A 17,474-nucleotide genomic window follows, 5' to 3' on the forward strand; every position below is an offset into this window, starting at 1 on the left:
TTATCAATATTTATATTCTTGTTTTGGTTCATTTTAGACGACACGGTCATTTTAGCAGAAGTACTAAGTCTCGCCACTTTTTTTGTGTCCTCAAGACTTAAGACCTAGGGCACGATGACGTTTAGAAACATTCATATGCATTCGAGCTCGTATTAGCATGTCCCAATATATTTCATGACCAAATTGGCAAGCTCTCCGTCAGTGAGTAGTCTCAGCAGACCTCGGGTGGAACCATTGTTTGTTACGCAGTCACGCCGCCGCGTTCCCGAGGCTGAGTGATACTTCTCAAAGCAGATGCACGCCCGCAGGAAAGGAGGCGGACCTACCGCCAACCCCCTCGACCACGGAACATCACTCTGCCGTCGACTGCGGACGGCAGTGGAAGCTCGTATAACAACGTAATCCCTCCGAAGGCAACGCTTCGGGAGTTTTCGTGGGTAGAGGGGAGGAAGACCCTGGGGGGGGGTAGGAATGGGAGGTAGGGGAAGGGCTATTAATGGGCGGCGTCCTAACCCTTCGTACTTGGGACCCCATTTCCTTAGCTCCATCTCCCCTCCAGGGCTCTTTAAAACCTTCTCCCCACTCCTCGTCTCCTTCCCTAACCCCCTCCGCTTTCCTTAAAGAGCGCTTAATGACTCCTGGCCGTTGACGCGTTCCCCGAGCAAAATGATGCCAACTATTCACAATCCCGCCCTCTCGCTCCCATTCACACAAATACAAACGCCCTCGAAGGACCCGTGCGAAACTTCGCGGACTGCCGAAATAAAGGAGGGAACTAATGACCTTGGCCCAGGTTAGAGGGGTGAAGAAAAGACTGGCGGAAACATTAATGTGGAGTTTAGCGTTGAATGGCTCGGAAACTTGTGCCTTTTGAGGGAATACGATGAGCAGAGGCTGGAAGATTCTGACATGGGGGCATGGAAAATACAGGCTAAATTGGGAAGAAGGGTAGCAAACAAAACAAGAGGAGCAATCTACTTGATAACTTGTCAGATAGGTGTTGGGGCTATATTTAGATAGCGAGAAGTCAGAGGAATTTCGTTGATGTGCAAACTTTTTACTCGTCTGAGATATGTAAATGTCGCTGAAATCATGCATTGAAATTTTTATCTTCTTAATGCTAGAGATTGAAGTCACCGTCTTTAGTTTTACAGATTTTTTTCCAAACACATTCTTGTCAATAATATACATATATATTTATTTATAACAAAATAATTATATATTTATATTATAATTAAATTGTAATACTATCTATAATATAAATAAATATATACCTATGTATTTATGTAATGATAAATAGGTATATATAGATATATATATGCATACAAACACACATATATACACACATATATATATATGCATATTATCTTGCATGTATAAAAAGAGCGCTCTTTAGCAGTGACAAAATATATAAAAACTTTGATTGAAACATTTTAACGAAGAAACACAGAGAAAGGACTTTCGCATATTTAGTTTTGACGTTTCAACGGCACGACCGTCATCATCAAAATCATCATATCTTTGTTATATTAATCAATTTTTTATATATAGATGTGTGTGTGTGTATATATATATATATATATATATATATAGTAGTAGTAGTAGTTTTGAGGGGAGGCGACCGACAGCTAAGGTCATTTGCGCCATAGGGGATGGATAGGAAAGGATGAAGGGTGGAGAGAAACCCGGCGTCGGCATTAGCCTACTCTTTACGAAAGGCGCCAAGGGGTCCGCAGTTTAACGTCCCATCCGACGGACGGCGTACTCACTCAAAGTGCCCTCCACAAAGCACCTCAAGTAGGGATCGAGATACCTCTGAAAAATATTCAACACCGCCGGGATTTGAACCCGCGCCCTCATGGTGGGAAGCCAGTACGTTAGCCCCCGCACCATCTCGATCCCCGTATATATATATATATATATATATATATATATATATATATATATATATATATATATATATATATATATATATATCCACCGTCGAAACGTCAAAACAACATATTAAGGGTGTCCTTTTTTGTGTCTCTATGGTTTAAAAATCTACATCTGTGTTTATATATATATATATATATATATATATATATATATATATAGAGAGAGAGAGAGAGAGAGAGAGAGAAGTGGTATGAAAAGTTTCTGACCTCAAACATTTCAGAAAAAATATCTTGTATCTTTGTTAGGTCGGAAACTTTTCAGACCACCCATGCATATATATATATATATATATATATATATATATATATATATATATATATATATATATACGGCACGAACACAAGAGAGGTGGGGAGGGCGGAATGGAGCAGATCACAAGTGCAAAAATATTTTCTTGGGCGGAACTTGAACCACGGATCTTTTGACTTCCCAGTCCGATGCTTTTACAGCAATGCAATGAATGAATGCAATAATTATGCGTCTATCGATGTGCTTTTCTAAACTCTTAGGTGTTCACTGCAAAATAATTTCCATCTTGTGTTTCAGAGATGGATTAATTTAATTTAACTTGTGCACTATTGGGAGTATGAATATTTACACATTACTCTCTTAATTAATATTTGAAAATGTATATAATGGGTTCCTGTTAAACACGCTAGGGGCCGCAAGTTTGTTCCCAACAGCCAAATTTGAAAGACTTAAGTTTCTAGCAATGGACGGGCGCAACAATTAACACGCATATGAAGATGGGTTGTTTCCATTGCTGAAATGATTGAATACTTTTTAGAATAAATCAATACTGTTTTATTTTTCAATCTAAATTTTTTATTTATAGTAGCATAAAACCCGTTAAAAATTAAATCTGGAAGTCATAGACGCGAATTTGAAGCGAGTACCTTGCAAAGCTTTGCCTCTACTTTACATTCTATTTGTTTTTTTTTTTAACAAATCCTCCACTTCTAAATTATCAAAGCGTTGCATTATGAGGGCCAGTAGCCTAAGGTATTTGCTTTGAAGAAAATATATATAAACAAATCCGTTTTTGCGAGCTCATGGTTTTTTCTTTCCAACAGTTTCATGCAAAATATTTCTTTAGTCACTTTAGGAATGCATTAAAACGTTAAAAAAAACTGAATTTTACTATAATTCTAGGCTAGTCTATGCAAATTTCATGAAACAGAGGGCTCGAAATTTTACATTAGCTACGCTCTTTACCTACGACTTTAATAAAACACTTCAATTAAGGTGAAAAAAGAATTAAATCAATTTAAGCTTTATCAAGTACTCTTAATTAATTACAAATCATTTATTTTGGTTTATTAACTATTCATGCTTCATTATTGTTTAATTTCAGCACAAAGCAATTTCCAATTGAAAGAAGCAAACGATTTTTTAAGACTATCGGTTTTTCCCAAAAATAAAGGATAAAACTTCCTAATTATTGACAATAATGGCATCATCAGGGGAAATTTTGAGACGAAAAGTTGGAAAAAGAAGTAGTAAGCACATTGTACATCTGACTCAAGCAGTGATGTTATTTACTCAAGTCTAGCGGGAGCCACGTTCGAGTGTTTTGAAGTATGCTTTTCGATGGCTGTTTAATCAAAAACTCAACTATATACGTACAGACTAGCTGTACTCGTAGTTTTTACCATTTTATTGGTCAACATTCATTAATTCAAGAAAAAAAATCAAATGTCGCAGAGAACTTCCTTCCATATAAGAGAAATGCGATTGAATATAACGGAAGCTTTAAGAAAAAGCATGCCGTACATATTTTTAATTAATTAACCGAAAACAAATAGGACTAGAATAACACTTACCAACTATTCCCTGGGATAATTCTGCATTCAAGCAATTTACTGGGTATTTGGGACCAGACCAAAAGAAGAAAACTTAATTTAATGCCAAAATCCACTGTGCTTGTCAGTGAAAAAAATTTTTATCTATACTAAATTACTATAATATGTAATAATTCTAATAATTTATCCTTAAGTTTTCAATTCCATGGCTATTAAATAGTTTTAATAGGTGAATACCTACACAGATCAGTGATGGCATCGATCAGACTCCTTGTGCATTATAAAAATATAGATTGAATGCTTAATTCTTGTATATAACAAGAGAAACGTATTATATTTCAACAAAATTAGAAAAATAGGTATCTTTTTGTGACAAGAGTTGATGCATTTTGCTTTAAAGGTTTCTTCGTGATAAATCAATTATCTGGTGACTGCTTCGGTTGAAGGCCAAATTTTCCTTGCATTTCGGTTCGGGATTCCTTTCCTACCAATTAAACGTCGAGAAGTTGAACGACGTCGTCATTTTCAATTATTTTAAATGGGCCTATAAAATGTGAGTAAAGAGAAAACTCAGCAGAAATTCCGTCCTAGCGGAAATTTATTTGTTCAGGTTCTTTTTCAAGGCAAAATCCGCAAAAAAACAGCACACCTCCGTAAAAAATAAATTGCAACGGGAGATTTTTGTCATAGTATGGATCTTTTATTCATTTATTTCATCTAACGACGGTCAAAAACTGAGAGAAGAGAATGGGGGACAGATACTCGGTAGAACCTGTCAGGAAATAATTAAAAAAACACCCTCTGCTGAGAACTTACGTAGCCACGCCATTGGTTCGAGTTGACTGGTACAAGCAGTAAGAGACGCCATAGTAACAGTTAGGGGAATTGAATACAGTGATAGAAAACTTAGACAGAGTACAGTTCTTTTTGTCTCGCATGTAGGAAGGTGTATAGAATATAAATCAAAAGGCGATAAAGGAACAGGATCTGGAACACGTTTAGCATCATTGGTACAAGTGGATTCGAACGAATTATGAGGCCCCCCCAAAAAAACACGTAAAATTCTCTAAACGTGAATTATCTAAAGTGAGACAAAAAAGAACGAGGGTGAACAACTTTTTCTTCCACGTGCTCCCGACCCGAAGAGACACATCTACGGGCGAACGGCAACGTTGAACGTGAGGACTGAGTGGGAAGGACACGATGGGAGAGGCAAAAACTACTGCTGCGGATTAGGGGAGCGAAGTTTGCGTCCTCGTGTGTGCGTGTGTATGAGTGTACGGAGACCAGAGGTGGAAGTTGGATGATGATGATTCGTGGAGGGAGGGGGGGAGAGTGGGAGTTTTCGCGGGGGAGGAGGGAATGAGAAAGAGCGGGGCGGGAGATGTAACGGCGGGCGGGAAACTGCGACGGCCCTAAGTCTTCGCCTCCTTCCCCACTCCCGAGGGAACAGTTTGACGCGAGGGGGTGGGAGGATAAGTGGGGGGGGCGGAGGCGGGTGCCTCTTGTGTGCGTATGGTGTGGTGCCCGTCGGGGAGGGGCCAGGAGTCGTCGAGAGCCTTCCTCCCTCGGAAGAGAGGAAGAAGGGTGATAACTGTATGTGGAGCATCGAGAAAAATGGGAGCATGAAAACATGAGAGGGATGCTGAGGAGTGTTTTCGGTTCGGGAGAGGGTGAGTGGCAGGGGATGAGAAAAAAGATTGAGATTTTGAGGTCGGTTGTGAGAGGAGGACGAAGCAGCCTCGAGCGTCGGGAGAGAGGATGGGGATGCGAGGGAGAGAGGGAAGGGGGAGTGGTCGAAGAGGGAAGGTCCAAGGAGATAGGGTGTGAGTGGGGGTGGCATAAGGATAAAATGGAGAAGAGCGGGGAGTGGCTTGGGTGGCAGATTCACTTTCGAAGGCACTCCACCGCCGTAGTCATTTGAGCAATTAAGTGTTAAGTGGGAGGAGATGGGAAGAGGGTTGGTGGCGGCGACGGGGGCCGAGGTGAAGCGGTGACCGGGTTCATCCGTACATTACGCTGCAGTCCACCACAACGCAAAACTGTTGACGTCACCCAACAGAAGGAAACCGGATGGATTTGATCATCGAATTTTTTGCATCACCCTTTCATTCTAAGAACAGCATGATCCAAAGAAAACGGCGAGAAAAAAATTACACAGAAGCAGAAAAATAAAATATGAAATATATATCCCGACTGGGAGCTAGTCGAAACCTTCCATTTAATCTACACAGTGGCTTGCAAAGTCTATAAAAATGAAGGTACACCAAAATTGAAGCTTCGTCAGTGAATTGAATACTCAGTAATTGGTTAACTTTTTTGAAAATGGAAAAATTGAATAAAAAAACAAAGCAAGTTAAAGAGAACATGGATCACAAAACTGGGATTTTAATAATACAAAATTAAATTTACAGGAGCTAACTTTTATGCATGGTAGACTCTTAGGCAACCTTTTTCCTTCTATGCGGTCGCTAAAGTTGCATGATGTAGAATATTCCCATATCCTCAGTGTGCATTCTAGATAGATAGGGGATCGGGATGACTCGGTGGCTAATTTTCTTGGCGGTGCCGAGTTTTCTTAATAATGGCCGGCTTATGTCGACGCCGGATTTCTCACCACCTTTCCTCTATTTCTTGAACGTCGCACACATTCTAAATTACCCACCTTATCTTTAGAGCGTAAATAACCTTAGCTGTCGGTTATATCCAGAATAGCTGAAATTAATATTCCACATTTGACTGGAAGTGACGTGGTCGAGTGAGTTGAGAGTGACTGGCCGGAGGTTTCTGTGAAGGAATCCTGGGGATACTTGCTGATAAGCACATCTCAAATCTGCGCGATATTTTTTACAGCACTTAATCTGAAACCAAAGATTGGAGTATGAATGTCAAGCATCATATGGCTCTTACAAGTTGAACTATACTCGATCTTATCAAAACATGGTTTAGCTATGTACTGTGGTCTTGATCTATGGCAGTCAGCAGTCAAAAAAGTCGTGATAAAATGAAATGGGATTCTAAATTATCCCTTTAGCATTCATAATAAATATATCGTTGTATTCTTGATATATAATAATAAAATTCAGTTATTTTTTTACATCAACTCAATTTTTTTCAGATTCACCGTATCATGAGATGTTCTCTTGGCATTGTTCATAACAATTGTGTGAGATTACCACGTGTTCTAATGAAATAATATAATGCTCTCAATACTTCGTTAAGAGAGATAACTTTCGTCTTTAGCTTTGTGGCTTAAGATTCCATTCTTAGGGCGTCATAATGCACGCACCTTTTCCTCTAATGAAAAAAAATACGAGAGCACTGAAATATTATATTTATATTGGCATTGTGCCAGTATTATTTAAGCAAAAAGCTTGTAGTTTAGACCAAATATTTCGATTCAGAAAAGAGAATGAAGTTTAACGATGGAGAATTCTGGGGAAAATATAGTTATGTCAGTTAATTAGATCATCCGATGCATGAATTCGTTGGACACTACGATCGGTTGAAATTGATTTTGATGAATATCCACGATGTGGTGATGCAAATGAAAGCGACATACGTCTGCAATTGACCATTAGTTCCATTATAAAAAGGCTAAAGAAGAGAAAGAGAGCGGGGTAGATAGGAGGAAAGGTAATAAGTGAGTAAGGTAAGGGGTAAATAAAGTAAGCTTTAAGGATGTCTGTGGGTTTTTGGGGGTAGACTTAAATATCGAATTACTAGTGTGGCTATTGCAATTAGTTCCCCGTCGAGAGTTTTTCTGCGCATTACCAGGGTGAGGAGGCCAGCTTTTTTCCCTTTTTCACCCGTGTTTTACCAGAATAATACAGTACCTGAAATACTACTCGTCTTGGTTACGGAGTCCCCAGCTTTGCCACCCGGTCTGCTCCAGAACCCTTTACGTATCTTTTTCTTCTCCTCTTCGAGGGGACACTCTTGAGACCATGTGTCAATTTCAATTCTTCTTTCTTTGTTTCTTTTCCATCCAATATTCTTTCGTCCTTTCGCTGATACTTTTATCTTTCTTCGAACCATTTTAAACCTCCTCTAAGCTTTCATTTTGTGCTATCTTGGTTTCCCACCAATTTCAGCATTTCATCTCAGAATATTTATTGTTTTGCATCTTCTAATTTTATGTAATTTCTTTCTTTACTTACTGGCATCGTCATTATATCTCTTCCGTCATAAAATTACTTTATTTTCACCAAAAGCCATTGGGATGGAATTTGTGATACCTATGACGCCAGGCATGAAAAGGAAAATAAAAGCGAAGACGTGGAGGCATATGGAATATGAAGGGATTTCCCCATGGTGGACAGGGGATTATATAGGATTATAGGCTGACGATATCTTGAAGATGAAGGTTGCGGTACCCTTCTTGTGAAATCTAGATTTCTAGATTCATCAGAGAAAGTCATTCTTGAGTTTGAAATATTTAAAATTACTAACGTAAGTCATCAAACAAACACATATCATTAACAAGGTAACAAAAAAATGTAACGATTTTTTCTTCCTTTTATTTCCGGACATCTTCGACCGCTCGACTGTCGATTGTATACCAACATCATGAACTCTAGTCTCGTCATCTTGATACACAGGAACCAATTTACCTTAATTTAATCTAGTTTTAAAACACTGATTAATTTTGAAAAAAAGTAAACCATACGTTAATTAGGTAACAATTTAATCACCACAAATCCGAATAATCCGAATCAAAATGTTTATTTTTCGGGTCGAACCTACCAATATAATTCGGGGCCATAATGATTCCGTCACAAGGAATCTTAAGTGACCTGTGCCTCTCCAAAGTCTTTTAGTCTTGCCTGCTTCCTTCGACAATCAAGAATATCGATCAACTCAAAAATGGCCACTCTTTCAGTTCCAGTGCGCGTGTAATTTTCACCACGCATTCATCCAAACTCATATCGCGAGAAATACGCGCCCATGCACAAATTGCGTTTTGGCACGAGATGCCGGCAATTATAAAATAAATACAAGTCCATTAATTATATTCGGGTTACCACGAACGGGCGTGGGACATGTCATATTTGACCAGTCACGTGACTCTGGCGTAAAAAATGAGATTAGGTTCGCGATGGAAAATAATGCATTGCTTACAATATGATCTTCCACTAACCTTATGTGTTTTGCTATAATAACCCATTCTTTCCGAATGACCTCATTCGTGTTCTGTTCATCTGTTTTGATCATCATTCCCTTTCAATCCCTCGTCCCTCTCCGCGGGGGCAAATTCCTGCTACCTGCAACGTTGGGTCGCATTCCCTGCCTTTTACAGACTCTTTGGGGGTAGAGCGTTTCGTGGTGCATTTTCATGTGGTGTTTCAATTTCTTGCTTGTTGTGTCCTGGCTTCCGTGTTATAGGATGGCTTTCGTGCTGCATCATGGGGTGCATTTTTTTAGTTGTTTTGCGATATATGTGTTTGCATGAGTATTGGATGAAGGGATTTTTGCATGAGTGTGTGCGCTGCTGTGGGTGTAATTTTCCGTGTTGTTTTTTTGCATGTGGTATTTTTCCTTTTTACGGTTGGTGACCTAACACCCCCCGCCACACGCCCTTGCGGCGGCTTGCGGGGTATTATGTAGATGTAGATAAGTATTCAAAAAATATAGACATTACATTTAGAAAATTATGGAATTAGTATTATTGCGTAATGAACAGAGATCGGTAGAATGGTTTTTCACACTTTTTTCGACCTTTTTAATGATAGTATCTGCCTTGCTAATTTCTTATACAAAGAAAACTGTAAAAACAGAGAGAATCCATGAGAAAACCCCCTCAACCTCAAGATATAAAGGGAAATATCAACGCAGCACTTTTTCCGACAGAAATTCTAATATCTGGAATCTTTTTCCATACATTTCATGCCATAATAAGACGCAAGTAAATAAAAAATATCGCCGGCGTGGTTCCCAAAGGCGGAAAATACGCATTTTAAAAGTGTATGAACCCCGTCGGACTACTTAACTCAAATCTTGGAAGGAATAAAAAAGAAAAATCCGAGCCGAATAACAAGCGCACATCTGCATATGTATAAGGCAAGAAGACTGCAAAGAGCGGTCGGAGAGACACCGGGGGGCGTTCCGCAGATTACATCTCTTCAAAAAAAAAAGTAGTTGAGGAGTCCCGAAATTGCATTACAAAAGTTCAACCAGTTAGGAGGAGTAATAGAAAGCGAGATGCTTCAGAGCGCCCGATTATAGCACATTAAATGAAGCGGAAAAAGTGAAATAAAGTTATTTTTGAGGTACAACTAGTGTAAGAACAAAGCCTTTATTACATATTTTGCAAAATTTATTTAAATTGGGACACCAGCTGGACGTGGAATTAGAGTGACATCAAATTTAAACACATATCGCTGGGACTCTTTTAATAACACTAACTCGGACAAGGTGTATCATGGAATATCTGCTTTTAATCGCTAATATTGCGTTTAAAATACAGAATTTTACTAATATTACATGATAATTTCTTAAAATAGACCGTCATACTTGATAAACATTGATATGTTTAGCAAGAACTTGTAATATTTTTTTCATTTTCATAGCGAATGCCTTACTCTATCTAAATGACGGAGGGTTACAGGATATAATGTAGATAGAATTAAAGAGAAATGTTATCTTTAACTGGTTAGGCCTCATTTAGAATATACTTGCAGTACATGGGATCCTATCGAAGTTGGATTGATTACCGAGTCCCTAGCGTAGTGAAGCTATATTAGTAAAATATTGTTATAATAAACCGAGTAGCGTATCCTGAATATTAGAGGAGCTATGCTAGGAATCATTCTCGGAGCGAAGGTTAAATTACAGATTAAATCTCTTGCATACATTGGAAGGCTTTCTCTTTAGCAATGCTGTTTAAAATGTCTTATTACCCCCAACGTACTACGGAAGACGAGATCATGTCAATAAAGAGCGTGGGGCGGGATTTGGTAGGACACCAGCCAAACTTTCGTAACTTTTAATTCATACATTTATTTGAATATATATTAGCTAATGTGCAAAAAACACTCGTACCCAAACATATATATATATACATAAAATATACATCTTGCAATTATTAAGTAAATTATTAAATGATTTTCTATTAGTAAATATATTCATATTGTATTAATAAGGACTGAGAGAAATGTCGCTCATTTACTTGGGTTCGTTTTTTCATAAATGCGCAAGGTGCGTTGGAAGTACATAACTTGAATCAGTCTGTGACGGTGAGAATCTCATTTTTTATCTCGGTGGCTGAATCTACCAATGCCATAATAATTCCCTCGGTGTCGTAAGAAAAATCTTTCTTAAAGTCTTCCTACACTCATCCTGAATCAAGAGACACCCAGCCTAATTCCTCCAACATTCCCTTCACCCTTGCTTTTTTCTCGCAGCAACTTTTAACAAATTTGGCGGGTTTACTCTGAGCCTTTTCCAAATCCAAAATAACTTTTTTTTTAAGGGATCCCAAATACTATTCGCGTATTCCTAATGGGATCTAACTGGAGCGGAGTAACATCTTACACATCACGTTTTCATACCAGCCGTCTAATGAAAGGTAGCTTCTACATGGCTGACCCACATATTTTTTGTTGTAACTTACGTGTTGTTTACTTTTCTTTTATTTCAATATGTCAGTTCTGTTAAGTTTCCGCTTTTTAATCCAAATTCCCATTCCTCAAAACATACTGATATCTGATCTAAATTGGAAGAAAGGAGCTTGCTATCTTTTGGTGTCCTCATTTACCTATAGTAGCTATTTCGTCTGCAAATTATCTAAGGTCAACGCTAGCTTGGGAACAGTGAGCTTCTCGTGACCTTTCGTCCTTTAGGATATCACGGAGCGGTGGGGAAAGGTCCCTGCACTTGAAGCATTGCGGAGGCGACAGCAGAACCGCGCTCACGTCGTGTGTTCAGGACCTTGGAGCATCAAAAAAGAAAAAGTCTAAAATGTAATTAAGTCCCCATATTTTCCTCGCAAGACCATTAATTTCCCCACCTGTTTTGATGGGGCTGTCATGTGGATGACGAAGAAGAAGTGACTCCGGATTAGTGGTGACACGTTTCCACATTCAGCGGGTAAGAGACGTCGAATGAGTTGAGTTGGGTCCGCATGGGTAGTAAAAAACCATTTAGGCTGCTAAGTGGACGGAACTGAGCGTGGCTACTCCAACTCCTGACTTCGAAGTGATCGTCACGGCGCATTGCAAAACTTCTCTCTATGGGCGGGGGTACTTCAAACTAGCAATAACTAACGGTATACGTAGGATTCCTGGCTTCCTCTACATTTAGGGTCATTTGGCGAGCAATTCTGTATGATTTGATGAGCAAATTGAAAAAAAAACAAATCGAAGTATTTGCGAAACAAACTATAAAGCAAAGTATATAAAAAACCTGCATGGGATACACTTGAGTGAGATAGCAAAAGTTGACAACGATGTTGACATAATTCCTATTTGAGGGGCAAGTGGAAAGAGGGAGGAGTTGGAGCGAGAGGGGAAAAATCTCCCCTTTAAATAGGGGGTGCGCGAAATTACTTCTCAGGGTCAGGGATTTGCACGAGCCCACTACAGGTAAGAAGCAAACTCCTGCAGGATGCTATAGACATATATTTGAAATTTTTATTTCACACACTTCTTTTATTTTATAGGAATATATGGAAAGTATTTTATTTCAAATAATTTCAGGGATATTTGGAGTCTTTTTACACTTAAAATACTTTAAATAAAAATTTTAATACCTAATTTTACTTTTCAATGTGGTGAGAATAAGCAATTTAAGTTGCTAGAGGTGTGTCTCCGAAACCTAACATGCATATATATCTACATAAATACCCCGCTTTCCACCAAAATAGTCTATGGCAGGAGGTGTAAGTACCAGGTGGGATAGATCTGCATCTACATAATACCCCGCGAGCCGCCGTAAGGGCGTGTGATGGGGGAGGTGTAGATAAGGGAGGATATGGAAGAGAAAGGGAAAAGAGAAAAATATTCAAGAAAAACCTCAAATAACGTGTAAATTTATATACGTACTGGAGAAAGACTTAATTCTAAACAAGTGTTAATTACACCCATTCTAAATGGTACACTACCGAATAATTACTTAAATCAGGGATAAATATATTTTTGATTTCGTTGCGGTGAGTCTTTTGAGGATTCGTTTGCTATCTTTGGATACGTAGAAAGATTGTGTCAGTGAATTATTTGTCCAGAAAACAACTAAGGATTTCAACGGAGTGAAAAAAGCCGGTTTTATTGGGGTAAAGACGTTTTGAAAAAATATCGTATATTACATCTGTGAAAGAATGAAAAACCTATTGATAGAAAACATGCAAGCTTCCTTAAGCTAGTGCAAGTAAGCTCTTCTTTGTTCAATCAATTTAAAAAACTAGTGACCATCTTTGGAGCCATTCTATTTATTTAACTTTATGCGATATTCTTCACAAAGTCATTGTATCTCAAGGTGCGCTCAATTTACCTGGTTCTACTTTTCCTTAAGGTGTTTAACATGGTATTTTTCTTCTTTTATTGAATTAGATTCTACAGTTCTTAGTTCATCTGTACATTAAACCATAAACCTTCTTCTTCAGAAAGTTTTTAAAAACTTATATCCTTCGATCCCTGTCCCTGATTCATGCAACTTCACACTCCATGAGTACTTTTCTGCAAGCCGCTTTCTTGTTTTTAGTCATATCTTCTTGGAGCATATGAGTCGCATTTTCATCATAAACGTTTTCTTAGCTATGCCGCCGTTGACATTCGCCGAGTCCACCATCCGCCATTGTAGGTCCGAGGTAGGTGAATGCTTATTCTAACTCCTCCTCTGCCAGTTCAATATCTGCCATAAGCTTCTATCTTCCGCTAGTTAGAAGTTTTTTCTTCTTACATGTTTTTAACATTTACTTATTTAATACTTAATCTAATGTGTTCAAAGATGCTCGCTTCTCCATTTTCTACAATCACTGCGATGTTATCTGTCAAGCGAGGGATGTTAATTTCATCTCCGTTCATCCTGATTCCTTTTGTGCTGATTCCTTGTTCTTCCATTATTCCTACTTCTAAGTACATCTTAAATAAAGCCGGTGAGCGGCTGCCTCATTGTCTAGCCCCTACATTTATTTTTATTGCTATTTCTCTTCCGTCTTTCTTTGTCTTGTGGTAACTTGGCTCTTGTATATTTAATTCTTTCGATATAAAACACCACATTTTTTTCCAGGACGACATATGTATTATGTAACTCGTGAGATTTCTCCTTTGCTTACCCTATATTCTTTCCATCTTTGGTTCTTCATGCCGTCCAAATCGTCTATTCCTCCTTCTTTATCTACCACGTTTGCTATTACCATCCTGTCTCTTGCGACCATCAATATTAGCGAATGAAAAATATTACGCTAAATTTGAGTGAATGTTGATTATTTATAAGCCCCTGACTTGCATATTCGCTCTCTAGCCATAAAAGAGAATTAGTCAAAATTATAGTTTACCATTGTAAATGGCGCATCAATTAATGCATTAGTTTGCGTACAGATTTAAGTAGAAATCATTTTCCCTGGATCAACAAAAATCAATGCAATAAAAATAAGAAGTCGAGCATGATTTGGTGTTTCTCCGGTGAATATTTTGGGTAAAAGTCTCTACTGATCCACACTTCGTCAGGTTGTCCTTGTTTCCTTCATGTTTCGATTTACGACTTATCCATCGTTTTCAGGGATCCAGGAATCCAAGTACCATTCCGTGCAAGTTGCCCCACTCATATCCGATTTCCAGTGGGTCAGGTGACTGCTGATTGGTCAGCAGTCATTTTTTCCCTCGATGTCTCCTGGTTAGTCATCCATTCCCTCTAATTTTCAGACAGTGATCCCAAGTTTTGCTAATGTTGTAGCCAGTGTTTCTGTTCATGTTATTTCAATGCAGGTGGATCTAGAATGCGTCTTTTAAAACCCTTTCCCAGTATTCCTGAGATCGGCGGAGGAATTTTGTTTCTTCCCAGTGAATCATGCGATTTTCCTCAATGATGTAATTAGCCACAGCTGACTTGTTCAATTGATCCAATTGGAAGTAGAATTCACCAAATTCATAGGGTATGACGCAGACCCCTTGTGTTTTTCACCGAAAGCTCTGGAGAATTCTCAACAGACTTGATCGCATCCATCAGCCACCATCAAAATTGAGACATCATTTGGTGAAAGCAAGAGGCTCGATTGGACCTAAAATAACAGGGGCCTACGTCATGGGCAAACGGATTCAAATGCTCGCCCTTCCCTCGCATAATACGCAAATACAGCAAAATCGAACCAAAGACCCCAAAAAAATGTAATTAAATTGAGTAATAGAAATTGATAAATTGGTCAAGCGAAATAATTATTGCATGATTTATATAGACATGTTTACGTTTGTTCATGGCAGTTATATTTGAGCTTACTTGTATTCAAGGGCATGCATGAACTAATAATTCTGCATATATGGCTGATACCCTAATACCCCCCACCAAGTGCCCTAGAGATGGCTTTCTGGATATTTTGTAGGGTGTAAAGGTGCATTCGACAGAAATAACTGCAGATTTTGAATTGTACACGGAATTGAATGAAATAAATTGAATTGAACTGAACTGAGTGGATAGGATATTTCGATTGATTTTGATTTAGTCGGGCATTAACACCCTAGCGCTTAATTGTTTTATAGACTTCCATGGAAATTGCAGTAACTACATTCCGCTACACAAAAAGTTTTTATGATATAATATTTATGATGAGGACGTGAGGAAAATCAATATATCGCTTCGAAGTTTGAACAAACCCTGTTTATGGAATAGAATAAAACGTTGCCAGTGTTCAACTTCAGATGCAACTGAAAGATTATGGCTCATGACTGCGCGTAGAATGATGTTATTTAGGTTAGGGTGCTCGTATACGGGGGAGAGATTAAGGGGACATTAAATGTATGGCGGGGGTAGGAGGGAGGACGTGGGGGTATAAATATCACTTTCCGATAATGGGCTTTTACTCTACAGGGTCGCATTTCCGCTCAGGTTCCATCAAATTTCATCACACCGGCACTCGTACTAGGGCTATGCGGTACTTCGATACATCGACACTGAGAGATACATATGTATCTGCAATCAACCAAGGTGAAATGGAGTCTTCAAAGGAACTGATCTCTCACAGTTTAATGTAAAGCGTCGACTGTCATTTCGATAATAACAGTAACATTGTAGATTTGGACAAATATCATGTGTTGCAACTTGATTCCCTTTCTTGTCACTTAGAAAAACATATTTGGCTACGAAGATTCATTGTAGCTTTTCAGCATAAAGTTATCTTTCTACAAAAAATCTAGGTATATTGACAAAGGTGAAATGGATGGAAAGGAAAGAAAACGAGGAAGTATTTGGAATGGTGGGGTAGGAGTGGTGATTACTGGGATTAATCTAAAGAAGAAAGGAAAAATAAATGCAGAGCATTGTGATTTGCAATGGAACATTTAAGACTGTGATAGAGAAGAGGACGTCAGGCTAGCGAGTATGAGAAAGAAAAAGGATAGGCACATATTGGACGGAAAGGAGGGAGGTATCATGTATGCGGAATTGAAGTAGATATTTTTAATTTAGGGTCAGGTCGTGTCTTGGGTGAGGCTAAGGAATTTTGGGTGCCAAATTAGGTGCCAATAACATATACGAGGGTCATCCGGAAAGTAGTACCCGTTCGTGCCGCATGAAGTGCTGACGACGCGAGTAGCCGCTGGACGAGGTCAGATAGCTTCAGTGACTTGTCTGCCTTCTCTGAGCCAAGTTGCGTGACGCTAGCATTGCCTGTGTTGTTTCTGTGATTGTTTACAATGTTTAAAAAAATTGAGAACGCCGCCAGTTGTGAAGTGAGGGCAGTGATTAAATTCCTCAATGCAAGAAACGTTCGCCCATGTGATATTCATCGCCAATTAAAGGAGGTGTATGGAGACAATGTAATGGACGAGTCGTCTGTTCGGCGGTGGTGTCGCAACTTCAACATGGGGAGGGGGAACACACACGACGATGAGCGTTCGGAGAGACCGTCTGTCATTACAGACCAACTGGTGAGCTCAGTTGACGAATTCGTGAGGAACGATCGGCGCGTCACAATTGATGACATCTGTGAGCATTTTCCCAATGTTTCTCGAACAATTGTTCATGAAATTGTTAAACACCATCTGCATTATGCAAAAATTTGTGCAAGATGGGTCCCTCGCGTATCTCAATGAGCTGGCGGCGAAGGACTATGCAGCAGGAATACAGAAACTTGTCACACGTTATGACAAATGCCTTAATTTGCTTGGAGATTATGTTGAGAAGTAGTTTAAAGTATCCTCTTTCAAATAAAATTTTTTATGTTTGTTAATATTTACTTTTGTGTCTTTATTTCACGAACGGGTACTACTTTCCGGATGACCCTCGTAGATATATCTTCGTTACCCCTAGATCTTATTTTAACTAATATATTAATTAACTCGGTAAGATGTTTGGCATACTTTTGCCCTAGATCAACTCGTTATTTGCTGAAAATAAAGTCATGTTCGAAAATATTGACAATTTTGTAGGAATACCAATCCTCGTTTCATACAGGCCAAAATTTTATTTATAATAAACGATATAAAATTAAATACTTCGGATAAAGTCTAGAAAGTGATTGTAATGTGCTATCAACAAAAACATTATTGACTAAGTACTGAAAACGCAACAATAGAATAATATCTC

This window comes from Hetaerina americana, unplaced genomic scaffold, assembly GCF_022747635.1.
Source record: "Hetaerina americana unplaced genomic scaffold, ioHetAmer1.1.p SCAF_9, whole genome shotgun sequence".
Classification (NCBI taxonomy): domain Eukaryota; kingdom Metazoa; phylum Arthropoda; class Insecta; order Odonata; family Calopterygidae; genus Hetaerina; species Hetaerina americana.